Source organism: Phyllopteryx taeniolatus, chromosome 3 (genome assembly GCF_024500385.1).
Source record: "Phyllopteryx taeniolatus isolate TA_2022b chromosome 3, UOR_Ptae_1.2, whole genome shotgun sequence".
Taxonomy (NCBI): Eukaryota; Metazoa; Chordata; class Actinopteri; order Syngnathiformes; family Syngnathidae; genus Phyllopteryx; species Phyllopteryx taeniolatus.
In genome coordinates, this window is record NC_084504.1 from 13,122,663 (window position 1) to 13,136,169 (window position 13,507).

General features: G+C 40.1%; 1 long non-coding RNA gene across 1 annotated transcript; it reads right to left on the minus strand.

Moving 5' to 3' along the window:
- Positions 1-647: 647 nt before the first annotated feature.
- Positions 648-11,052, minus strand: LOC133475859 (uncharacterized). Its single transcript, XR_009787952.1, has 3 exons — positions 10,695-11,052; positions 6,204-6,411; positions 648-4,619 (listed from the first exon to the last, which is right to left on the minus strand). It is a non-coding gene; the product is annotated as an uncharacterized LOC133475859 (long non-coding RNA).
- Positions 11,053-13,507: the final 2,455 nt, after the last annotated feature.

The following is a 13,507-nucleotide window of genomic DNA, read 5'->3' on the forward strand; positions in this document are numbered from 1 at the left end:
GTTTTTTTAAAAAATTATTTTCTAATGTTTTTCTGGTAATATTTTGCCTCATATTTTGTATTGTTTAATATTTTCATCTGAATATTTTATTCTAATATTCTTATGGGTTTGTGGGTAAATATTTGCAGCAAAATCATGGGAATAAAATGGCTCCATATTTCATATCTAGCAAGGTCATAAATTGAACAAAGAGTAGGAAGACTCTCAGTCTGTTCCCGGATGCAAAACATACATATTTATCCTGTATCCTTTCCCACTGAGGAGGAAAAACATTTTGTGGAAAAATGATGATAACTTTGATGCTCCCCAGTTTATTATTCTAACATTTGATGCCTCAGTACTGTAAATGAAAGTTCCATGAATGTGTGTGAATGTGTGTGAGCTTGTTTGTGTGAGTAATCTCATAATTGTCGTGGGGAGAGGAAAGGAAGTGTGAGGATTATCTCTCCTCGTCGGTGGTGGTGCGTTTAATGTCTGCATGAGAACCTGTGACACAGCATGGCACACAAAAGGCCAGGAAAGCAGCAGAGTTTTTGGGGCAAGACAATGCAGCACCTGTGGGGCTTTATGAAGCCGTGAAAGGAAGGAAAGGAAAATTCACACACCTTTATGGGACTTGATGGTTTATAAACACATTACAAAGCAGATTAAATGTCATTTAACTACAGCGGTACCTTAAATAAGCAAGGTTGACCACAAAACAACATTTTCCTTTAAAATCAATTATATTTAGGAAAATTGATAATAAATAAATCCTGAGAGTCCTACTAAGCCAGTGGTAATGGGAACTAAAACAGGACCAAAATAAAACCTGTCGATGGCTATCTAGCTAGGTTCTAGGTATGGGGAAAGATTTGTCTCAAAATTATTCACACAAATATATCCGCGATTTACACATTTTTCAGATCCGTAATACTGTATATCCGTGATTTACACATTTTTCAGATCCACAAATATATCCGTGATTTACACACGTTTTTCAAATCCAAAAATTTAAGAATTGAATAATTACAAATGATAAGCCATGATGAATGCACACACAATATTTTTAAAAAACACGTGTAAATCAGGATATATTTGGGAATGGGAACACAAACAGGACCAATACACCAGAATAAAAAATAAAAACAGTGGCTGGCTATCTAGCTCGCGGCTAGCGTGAGAAGCTAACATAGCAGTCAACGTCTTCACTCAGCGCTCCTCTTAAAGAACATCACAAGTAGATGGACAGTCATAAAAGAACCAACTTACACTGCTTTTGCTCACAAAAGGTTGCTCTATACCGGCTTCCAAGCTAACCAGAATGGCAACAAAAACAGAACAAAAATACTTTTGTCCGTCCATATGTTAGCCAGGCTTATCTTCGGAAGCTAAAAAACAAAACAAAACAAACAAACAACAACAACAAAAACCTGTCAAGGACAAACTTGAGCTTTCACTTTCCAAAACAGACAAATGACAAACGATAGTCCTGTGCTCACCAGTCCTGATCCTGTTGTTAAAAGCAAACATCTATTTAAGGCTCAGCTTGCCAAAGTAAGCTGCTTAAATATCTCAAGAAAGGCAAAAGTGACATGGTGGGAACTTTTTCAAATGAAGGTGGGTGGCATCATAAAGTCGAAATTAAATCTTTCAGAAAAAAACAGGTGATTGCAGGTTTTCAACACATAGTTACATCAGTTGACGTAAACATTAGGTACACACCCACTGACTTGTATTTGTTCAACCACAAATGGAAAACAACCTCCAAAGTTCAAGCTTCCGTTTTTCCTTTGCTTAGTACACCTAGCATGTACTTTGTACATTTGTACAAAGCAGCCCCAGAAACATAGGTGAGCCTCCTCCATGTTTTGCTCCAGTGACATTGTTTTCTTCGTATACTTCATTTTTGCATTTCATCACAGAGCTGAAGTGATTTTCCAAAAAGTCAATTTTCTTCTGTGCCAGATGTCGCAAAGGAGCCCCAGACCCATTAGTACCGGTTTGTTAAACTTGTTTATTTTTGCGTGTGCAATCAAATCTGTATACATAAGTACTGTAGGTTCACACCTCTTTAACTCTCATCCAACCCGCCATCAGTTTCCCACGTAATGTGCGTTTGGCGCATGACGTTCCCGCTGACTAAGCAAACGCTGACTTTGTGCGACAGTGTGTTAACTGGGCCTAGGGAGAGTTGCTCGTTCTCATTAGGTAGTTGCCGTCAGGTCCCTGTGAGACCTCACACCAGTCATCCCGTTTAAGTGCCCGTTTGTCCCAACCTCATTGTTCCCATTGTTTACCACGCACACCAGTGGCGGGAAGTAAGTAGGCCTACCACTATCGAACATTTTTAGAATCAATAATTCTATCGTTTATTCCATCGATTAATCAAGAAATCAGATAAAAATCTTTTTTGCATTAAAGTTTATTGCAAAATAAAAAATTTTCCTCAATTACTGTTTATTAAATGATTATTGTTGTTTATTTGGTACTGTTGAATGATTAAACAAAACCAAATAAACAACAAAACAATCTTTGATTCAACATAATCTGTCTGCTTTCATGGTGGACTATAAGAAATCAGACTTTTTACATACTATTTTAATGTTCAGAGGCTAAAAGGAGAGGGTTTGGACAATTTTAAGTTAAACAATGGCTCTAAACGATTAATCGATTATCAAAATAGTTGTCGATTAATTTGATAATTGATTAGTTGTTCTATTAATTGTTGCACCTCTCGAAGTAACCAAATATAAATACTTTGTTACAATACTTCAGTAGATTTTTCAGATATCTGTACTTTACTTGAGTACAATGGTGCCTGAGATACAAGTTTAATTTGTTCCCTGACCGGGCTTGTGACTCAAAACACTTGTATCTCTAGCCTCCTCCCAAAAAGACTAATAAAAAAATTGTGTAATATGTTTTAATAAGGAAAATAGCACTCTATATTTTACTTCATAAAAACATATAGTAATTACATGGAATGTAACGAATTAATCAGTTTGTGCATCATGATTAACTAATTGCGACTCCCTCTGGTGTGCGGGACTTGGACACCGGGAGTCAGTACAATACAGTCATGCAGACACGAATGAAGAAGAGTTTCACAACGACTCTAAGTGACTCAGTAAGCTCCAGTAATGGTCGTTTTTCACAGTGGATAAAGAATATATGACTGTAAGTATTGTTATATTGTCTGTTTACATGTGTTGCTGCACCATTTGTCTTCAAATATCCATTGCTTAAAGCACAGGTGTCAAACTGGTGGCCCGGGGACAAGACCCGGCGCGCCACATCATCTTATGTGGCCCGCGAAAGCAAATAAAAATTGCTCATTGTGTTCTGGTGTAATACCATTGAGATATTTGCTAGCATTTTTTTGTTACCAACCCCACTTTGAAAAGAAATGTAATCATCGAAAAATATGTTTTTATAGGCTTCTAATTTCAAAACTGGTTATTCATCAGTGTGATGTGTATACTGTATGTAATTACAGTATATGAGGTAATCTTTCATTTATATGGGTTCGCAGTTGTAGCGGCCCTCCGAGGGAAGTCATAACTACGATGTGGCCCGTGACAAAAATGAGTTTGACACTCCTGGCTTAAAGGCTTATAAGTACCATCTAAGGCTTTTTTTTTTAAACAGGTTGCCTCTTTTTTGAAAACTTGTTCACTATCTGCTAAACTGCTGCTTGTTGCGAAAAAAGGTGTGTTGAGTTCACTGCCACCATATAGCTCTCGTATCTCAAATATTTACTCACAAGTCGAAGTAAAATAATCAGACGAACGACAGCTAATATCTCCAAAAACTCATATAGTATACACATAAAGTACTGATACATGAAAAATCTATAAGTACAGTAACAAAGTCATGCTTACTTTACTTCCCAACACTTTTACTAGTTAAGGAGTTGAATCTGTACTTCTACTTTTAAATCTTTTGAACCTGTACTTCTACTTTTACCAGAGTCTTTTTCTTACACAAAAAAATCGGTACTGGGTAATTTTTCCACTTCTGATGCAAACCCCTATCGTTTTTGTTTCCCAAGCAAATTCCTCAGGAGCCTGGGAAAGAGGCTCTGACATCAGGAAACAGCATGAGTGTTTCCGTGTGAAAGTCCACACAAATCTCGCAGACTCTTTGCAACTTTTCCCCTGCCGCATTTGCACATTGTTGTAGATAACAGTTTAAGCAGCAACAAACAAATACTCAGCAGGACATTTGCATTTGGCGCCTTCAGCTGTTAGCATTTTTGCTTAAATGTGTTTTTCAGTGTTTGACAAAGCATCAACCCCTGGAACTGAAGACCAAAGGAAAAAAAGTAGACACACAGTGAGTTCTATCTTTAGACATAATGAGGCCACTAGTGACCTTCGCTGGAATGTCACAACAGGGACAAACCAACCCATAAACCCAGCACTCGTCATTCTAGATTTGAACTTCACAAATAAATGTCTCTGTATTGTCGTGGCTTTAAACTAGGCTGACTTCTAGCGGGGGCGGCACGGTGAACAAATGGTTAGAGCGTCTGCCTCATATTTCTGAGGACCGAGGTTCAATCCCCAGGCCCGCCTGTGTGGAGTTTGCATGTTCTCCCCGTGCTTGCGTGGGTTTTTTCCAGGCACTCCGGTTTCCTACCACATCCCAAAAACAAGCATGGTAGGTTGATTGAAGACTCTAAATTGCCTGTAAGTGTGACTGTGAGTGCGAATGGTTGTTTGTTTGTTTCTGCCCTGCGATTGGCTGGCAACCAGTTCAGGGTGTAGCCCGCCTCCTGCCCGATGATAGCTGGGATAGGCTCCAGCACGCCCGCGACCCTAGTGAGGAGAAGCGGCTCGGAAAATGGATGGATGGATGCTTCTAGCGGGCTGAAAATAAGTCAGGAAGGGATGTTAAGACATTTGAATAAATATGGATCTTTTTTTAAATTAAGTTAATTAAAACCATTCCTTTATTTTATTTTATTCTGGCAATTAATCAAAACAAAGTATTCTGATTGAATTTTATTTGACCAGTATTTATTTTATTATGACAAATTTCCCCCAAATGAGCCAAAAAATATTCTCATTGAAATTTTAATTTCATTTTATTTTAGTACTTGATCAATAAATTATTCAGATTTAATTTTCTGTTTGTGTTTTAATTTTAGCTTTAGTTTATTTTCAAAAATTTTCTCCAGGGATCAAGAAATCATTTGGATTTATTTATAGACATTTCTATTTTATTTTAACCCCTCGGACCAGTATCCATCCATCCATTTTCTGAGCCGCTTGTCCTCACTAGGGTCGCGGGCATGCTGGAGCCTATCCCAGCTATCATCAGGCAGGAGGCGGGGTACACACTGAACTGGTTGCCAGCCAATCGCAGGGCACATACAAATTTTACAAATTTGCTCCTGTGGTCAAGAAATTATTCTGCTTATTTCTCCCCCCCACATACGCACACACACACACATTTCCCCCCTCGGGATCAATAAGCTATTTATTTGGACTTTTTGGTTAATTTATTTCATTATACCCTTGGGCTTAATAAATGATTCTGATTTTATCGTATTAGATTTATTTTACTTTTATATTTCTCACCTAGTATCAATAAAGTACCCTTATTTTATTTTATTCATATGAAGCTAGGCAAAAAACAATTCTAGTGCTGCCAGGTTCATCAGTAACTTGCAACATAAGCAAACTTCCCTGAAAAATGTCCCTCATCCCCTTAATGTGAGTATATATACATATATCACTGACAGTTTGATTTGGGATACATTCTGAAATCAAACGCTGCCAAAGTGTACATTTCATCAGCGTTTGAAGTGTGTGCTGGAACAGATTAGTGGGCTTTTTCCCCTTCCCTTTGTTGCATATAGTTACAGTTTCTAACTTTTGTACAAATTGTACTCACCATCTATTACTGTGATCTATTACTGTGATGATTTAGGGATATGTTAGGGTCCCCGGACCCTCAACCTAACCCTGATAGCTTTTGATATAGTTTTAACACACACACACACGGGCACACACACACACACACACACACACACACACAGAGTATGATGTAAAGTCTCACTCAGACTTTCCATCATGATCGAAAAGTCTGTAATAGGGCGTTATCTCCAGTTGTCATGGAGATCTGCCATGTGTTGCCATGGAAACAAGGTGAGGGAGGACAAGGACAGTGGACATCCTAGTTTGAAGAGTTTCTATTATTTTTTCCATACTTACACAGCTAAATTTGGAATTGTGTCTGACTTTGGATGGGGGGGGAAGGGGTGAAAGGACCAAGGTTCCCATGCCCTGGAGGCCATGGGACATTTTAGTGGCAGATGTGACGTCTGGGGCTCCCTCTGCCATCACACCACCATCCCGCTTATCCTCCCTCCGCTTCCCTTCCTGCCCAGTAGTGTTGTCATCTGGATGTCCTTCGCTGCGTCTGCAAGGGAGAAACACTCCCATCCGTCACACTGGAAGTAGTGCACACTTGACAGCAGCTTCACACTGATTGGCCTCCAATTGAAAACGACGCGCCAATCAGTCGGGCTCTTGTGAGTTGATCGCTAATAATATAATAGTATAATAGTATAACTAATAAATGTTTTCATTGAAATTTAATACATTTCTTGAGCTCAAATTTGATTAAACTATAATTCATCCTGATCGAGCTGGAGCACTATTTTGAAACCCAAAGCTTGGCTTGAAACCCAACTTTTAAAACCTAACCTTGGTTTAAAACCCTAATTTAAAACTCTAAGCTTGGTTTGTAACCGGAGTTTGAAACCCTAATTTTGTCTTGAAACCTTAAACTAAACTTGAAACTCTATTATGAAACCTGATCTTAAAACACTAACCCTGACTTGAAACCCTGGTTTGAAACCAAAACCCTTTTGAGATACCCTACTTTAAAACCCTAATACGGGTTTGAAATCCTAATTCAGCCTTGAATCCACGACCCTGGTTTGAACCCTAATTTGAAACCGTACGTACTTTGAAACCCTAATCATGTCTCACTCGAACCCCTACATGTAAAGCCTAACCCTGACTTGAAACCTTATTTTGAAAGCTTAACCCCTGGCTGCAACCCTAACCTAACCCTGTCTTTAAACACTACTTTGAAACCCCAACCCTGTCTTGAAACCCTAACCTCAACCTGTTACCCTCCTTTGAAACCATCCATCCATCCATTTTCCGTACCACTTATCCTCACTGCGGGCGTGCTGGAACCTATCACAGCTATCACAGCTTTGGGCCAGGCATACGCAGCCACACTATTTAGCCAGGCTGTTAGAGCGAGACTACAGCGCTCCACTTCCTCATTAAGAATATATATGCACCCGATTGGACGCGTAACCCATGTGATCATGTGGGTACGTATGGAATCAGAGTTAAACATTTTCATGTGAATCTTTTTGGCACAAATCTGATTCCATAGAAAGGCCTATTAAAAATCCTATCCTGAAATCCCAAGCCTGTTTTGAAACCCTATTTTAAAATTCTAACCATGACTTGAAAACCATTCCTGTCTTGAAACCTTACTTTGAAACCTTAACCTCGATGTGAAATTCTACACTGAAACCTTAATCCTGACTTGAAACATTACTTTGGAAGCCTAACTCTGACTTGAAACCCTACTTTAAAACCTTAACCATCAGTTGAAACCCTAATCTAGGCTTGAAACCCTTACTTGGAAACCAACCCTGACTTGAAACCCTACGTTGAGATCCCAACCCTGTCTTGAATCCTTAACCACAACCTGTTACCCTCCTTTGAATCCATAACTCCATCTTGAAATCCCAAGTTGTTTTGAAGACCCTAATTTTGCCTGAAACCCTACTTTGAAACCCTTGAAACCCTAACCCTGGCTTGAAATCCTAACCCAGGATTAAAACCCCTACTTGAAACCATAAACCTGTCTCAAGACCCTACTTTGAAACACTAACCTCAACTTGAAACCCTAATATAAAACCTTAACCCTGACTTGAAACCCTACTATGAAATGAAACCCTAACCCGATTTGAAACCCTAAACTTTGCTTTATACCCTAACCCTGGCTTGAAACATTAAATTCAAATACTAACACCTGCTCCGAACCCTAACTTGAACCCCTAACCTTGTCTCGAAGCCCTACTTTAATGGAAAATTATGCATAGGCCTTCTTTTAATTTCTAGTCTCAACCTTAACCTGTATAGAATACTATGGCGAAGACAAAGACATTTGAAATGTATCAGGTCTTTTGTTTTTTTTTGGTTTTTATGGTGGAAAAGTATAGAGAGCAAAGAAACCCAAGACGACAGCTATGATAAAAGAGGCAGGAAAGAAGGCCAAGCTTAAGACATCCGCGGACGAGATAGGGAGGAAAAGAAAGTCAGGCTCCCGCAGATCCAGCCTCAGTCGAGAGGCCTTTATCTGGTTAATGCATTGTCTAACTTGGAAAACCTCAGGATTGAAAGAGAAGATCCAGATTGGATCCTCCCTCCTGCGAGCAGATTAGGACTGAGTGAGCGGTCTCCCATCAGCCACGTTGCTCTTTGATGCCCTGCCAGTGTGTCTGTCGACACACTGGCAAACGTGACCGCGGAAAAGCCGACCAAATCGAGTCTGAAGAGAGGCTCTTCCCAAGCTCCCTAATGATTTGTAAATAAACAGCAGAGGCTGGCTCTGTTTGGGAATGGACGCAGGTGGCTAAAGCACTCACGCTAGTACTTCAGTAGAAGTACAGATATTTGTGTTTAAAAAAAAAAAAAAAAGACTTAACAGTACAAGTACCGATTTGACTACTTTACAGACTCTGAAATGTATGTAAAGTGGAAGTAAACCGCAAAGTAAATATTGTAAATGTCCATATCTTCTTTATCTGATGCAGTTTACTGAAATCTATGAAGTTTTTACTCTAAAAAAATACTTTTAAAACACTGCATTGGGGGCCGCCATTTTTACGTCATTCCGTTTGCAAAAGTCACGAGAATGTGACATGAATCTGACCCTTCTTCCGGCAAAAAGGACAAAGTGACATCACTAGCTAGCACGTTCCCTTACATTTGAGCAAGCCTAGTTTATTAAAAATGGATCGGTAGGAACTGCAACTGTGTCAGGCTGTCAGCATCAAAGATAAATGGGCAGGTTCATTTTGGCCTATTAAACTGCCTCGGAAAAGTAGTGTGCCAGCTGTCGCGAGCCTACCGTGAACTCGCCTCGCAGCTAGCCCCATATTCTACCACTTAATCAAAGACAGGGAAATAAATTTAGCGAAAATAATTTATAATAATAATGAACATAATTTCTCGATGGTGTAATGTTGATGGCAGCAGTATATAATGGTAATATGAATTGCGGTCAGGCCGCTACGCCATGTGTTCATGCAGGAAGCCTCCGGCAAGCAACGGAGACCACCTTCAAAATAAAAGCCTAACATTAAGACATTGATGTCCAATGTATTATTGAAGTGACTTTTATTCTGAAGTTGGCCTCCGTGGTGTGTTGGTGACGTCCGGCGTATTGCCGTGGTGCTGATGAACAATCGCTGTCGTGGTTGCCTTGACTTTGACTTTTTGACTGGAGGCAGAGGTTGATGACATGAAGTTATGAATCCAACCTTGCTAGAATATTGTCCAAACCGTCATGTAATCAACCCGTAGCTCTGCTAGTTATTGCTGATACCCTGATTTCCGTGTTTGGTCACGTGATGTTCGCTTGGGCACTTGTGACATTAATATTGCCCAACATGGCCGCCCCCTGGAATAGGTGAAAATTGATGAATTTATCTGTTTAATTCTTATCCCACAAACAAATAATAATCAGAATACAGTGGTTTAGACTAGTGGGGGCACATACAGCATATTCTTGCCCAAAAATGTTTGCCTTTCCTTCCCCTTTAAGTACATTCGTCAAAATAAATTGTTACTGTCAGTTAATTTTGCAAAATGTTTTCCATTCCTGAAAAGGGCAATTTTCCATGACTAAAAAGGGGAACATCACACACAAAGGGGCACATAGACTAAAAAGTAGGTTCTAGCGCCTCTGGATAGGTAGGTATGTAGGTAGCTTGGTGGCTAGGGACGATGCTAACTCGGTAGGACGGTAGGTAGGATGCTTGGTGGCTAGGTAGGAAGCGAAACATTTAGTTATCTTGGTGGCTAGGTAGCTAGCTTGTTCGGAAGGTCGATATGTATGTTGATTGATTGCTTGGTGGCTAGGTTGCGGCTAGGTAGGAAGGTAGATGGGTTAGGTAGCTTCGGGGGGGCTTAGCAGGTAGCTACTCTAAGTAGGACGGTAGAAAGGTAATTATGTAGATAGCTTGGTGGCTAGGTAGGTAGGTATAGGCAGGAAGGTTGGCTATGAAGGAAAGTAGACAGTTGCTCAGTCAGTAATTGTGGTGTCCATTAATATAAATAATTCGGATAAGTGGTACAGAAAATGGACAGATGGATTATTCCTTGATAACAAATTAACATTCTTCAATTCCGAGGCAACACAAATGATTGTTGTTGTATTTCCGCATCATTAGGAGGAAGTTGTCATTTGTTTCTGCAGCTGTTGTGGTAAAGTATCTTGTGTTCTATTCACAGGCATGAAGGGAGCACACCTGTTACACACAGGATGTCCCTGAACACAACAGCCTTTTGAAAGCGTACTGTTAAATATAGAGCAGGCGATACTAAAGCACTGTCCCTCAACTCGCAGACAAGGTGAAACCACTTTCCACACCCTTGATGACTTACCCCGCCTGCCTGTCCTTAATATTATCCCTTGACACCGGACCAGATGAGAAAGACCGAGAGGTTTATGGGGATGCACAAGACAACCACTGCCACCTTCTGGCAGGGAAAGCAAACGTTTCATTAGAGGCAGAGATACACTGTCAACCCATCAGACTTAAAACCCTAACTCTTGTTTGAAAATCTAACCGAGGCTTGAAACCCTGATTTCAAACCCTAACCCTGACTTTAAACCCTAATCCTTATTTGAAACCGCATCCTTGGCTTGAAAGTCTAAATTGAAACCCTAAACTTGGTTTGTGACGTTAAAATGGTGCATTAACCTTGACTTGCAACCATATCCTAGACTTAAGAGCCTCATTTGAAACCCTCTTGTTTGAAAACCTAATCTCGGTTTAAATTGGAAACATAATTTTAAACCCAAACCCTGAATTGAAACCCAAATCTTTGTTTGAATCCCTACTTTGAAACCATAACCTTGGCTTGAAAGCATAATTTGAAACCTTAACTTTCGCAGTGTTGAAACCCTAAACCTGGCTTGAAACCCTAAATTGGTACCTTAACCTCGGGTTGAAACCCTAACTAAAATTGGATGGAAACCCTAACTTGAAAGCCTGAACCAGGCTTGAAAGGCCAATTTGAAACTCTAACCCTGGCTTGATACACTAATTTAAAACCCTAACACTTGTTTTAAACCGTAACCCTGGTTTAAAATCCTTAAGCCTTGATTGAATCCTTTCTTTGGAACCCTAACCTAGACTTGAACGCCTATGTTGAAACCCCAACTCTGGCTTGAAACCTTACTTTAAAACCCTAGCTCTGGCTAACAAGGGACAGACAGGCTTTCGAAGTAGGGTTTCAAGAATGGTTTAGGGTTACAATTTAGCGTTTTAAGCCTAGGTTAGGGTGCCAAGCCTGGAGGAGGGTTTCTAGTTATGGTTAAAACTGGGCTTAAAGTTTCAAATGAAGGTTTCTATTTGTTTTTGGCACGTGTTAAGAAATACACATGCTGATTGTTGACACAGCTGCACTTCTTAGGATGAACCTCTCCGCTCGCCTCTCTGTCAACACACAAATATTAACATTGCGAGGAAAAATTCAACATTTTTTTTTTTTGGGTGGGAAAAGCAGTCGGAGAAATAAAGTAATCAAATAAATGTCTTTTGTTTCACATTTCGTGATGAACAGTCTCATATTGATGTAAAACACCGTTTTCTTTCACTTTGTTACATGTGTCTCATAACAAGTATACAACAACATAGAGGAAAATGGGGTTGGATGTTACGATGTCTTTGATAGTTAATTGCCTCTTTTTCACAATGAGTTGGAAAATGAGAGGGCTACACATTTCAAGCCAACACCTTAAGATCCAGTTTCTTGTAGGAATGACTTTTGAATGATGTTTTGATGATGAGAAATTCACATGAATACAAAATGTGTGGCATCCAAACTCATTCTCCCCTACTGGATGGACAAAAGCATTCAAACATTTTGGTTTCAAGCCAGCGCTAGGGTCTGGGTTATGGTTTCAAAGAAGCTTTTTAAGCCTGGGTTAAGGTTTGAAAGTAGGGTTGATAATTAGGGCTTCAAGACAGGGTTACAGTTTCAAGCTTAGGTTAGGGTTTCAAACAAGGGTTAAGGTTTCAAAGTAAAATCCCTAATTTGAAACGCAAACCCACACTTGAAACCATGGCTTCAAACCCTACTTTGAAACCCCAATTTGAAGCCCTCCCTGGTTTGAAACCCGTCTGAAACCATAACTCAGGCTTGAAGCCCTAACTGGAAACCCTTACTCTGTGTGGAAATCCTACTTTGATAGCTCAACCCTGTTTTATGAACTGAAAAATGTGAAGATTAGGACCATGATGTGAGGAATGATGGTCTAATAAAATGAATTCTTTTTAATTGTTGGGGCCTCTTGTCACCGTGTGTCTTCCTCTGACCTCTCGTGGCACCAAAAAGACACGTCCACAGCGTTCCTGTGAGGTTCGAAGGCCACTCAGTGTTTTCTAGAGTTCAACTTTTGCCATCAACTTCAATCCACACGCCCCACTTGAGAGCCATCATCCCCCCACCCCCAAAAAATGTGCCTTTTGTGTGCTTCTCCTTCATTAATTAAGCATACTGTATGTCTTCCATTTGAGATAGGGCAGGAGTGCACACAAAAGCACAATTTGCACCCAATCTGAAAGTGTAATGAGAGCGCATGAAAAAAATGACAAAAGGCGAGTGAAGACAAAGGCGGACGGCGGGATGAACAACGAGGCCTCCCGGTGAATGCAGATGATTCTGTAACGAGGGATTAAGTGCTGGATTAAGGGTCTTTATGAAGATGTTTCTGATCCTCATTAAGGACCCCATCTCATATCGGGGTTATCGATTTCCCCCCAGCATCCGCATCCTCTGGAGGAGGAAAGATAAAGAAAAAGCGAGAAGGAGGAGAAGAAAAGATGTGCTTCTAATAATACGCCCCTCTGAGACGTTGCTCGCTTGCGGGGAGTGAGGGAGAAGGCTTCACGTCACACGCCAGAATATGTCTGAGATCATTAACTTTACTAATTACACGATTGGAAGAATCACATGCTTTTCATTGGATAGAGACAGTCGCTTATATTTAATACAGAGCAGTGACACAATTGCCAAGAGTGTCTATGTAGCGTGTATGGATTGGTCAAGAATCCTTATAGTATTGTTTTTCGGAGCACAGTAGTTTCCTTAGTGTGTGTCTGCAATAGTAATTTGCTTGAAACCCTCACCCAGACTTGACACATGAATTTGAAACCCTAACTGAAAAATGTAACTTTAATTTAAAACCC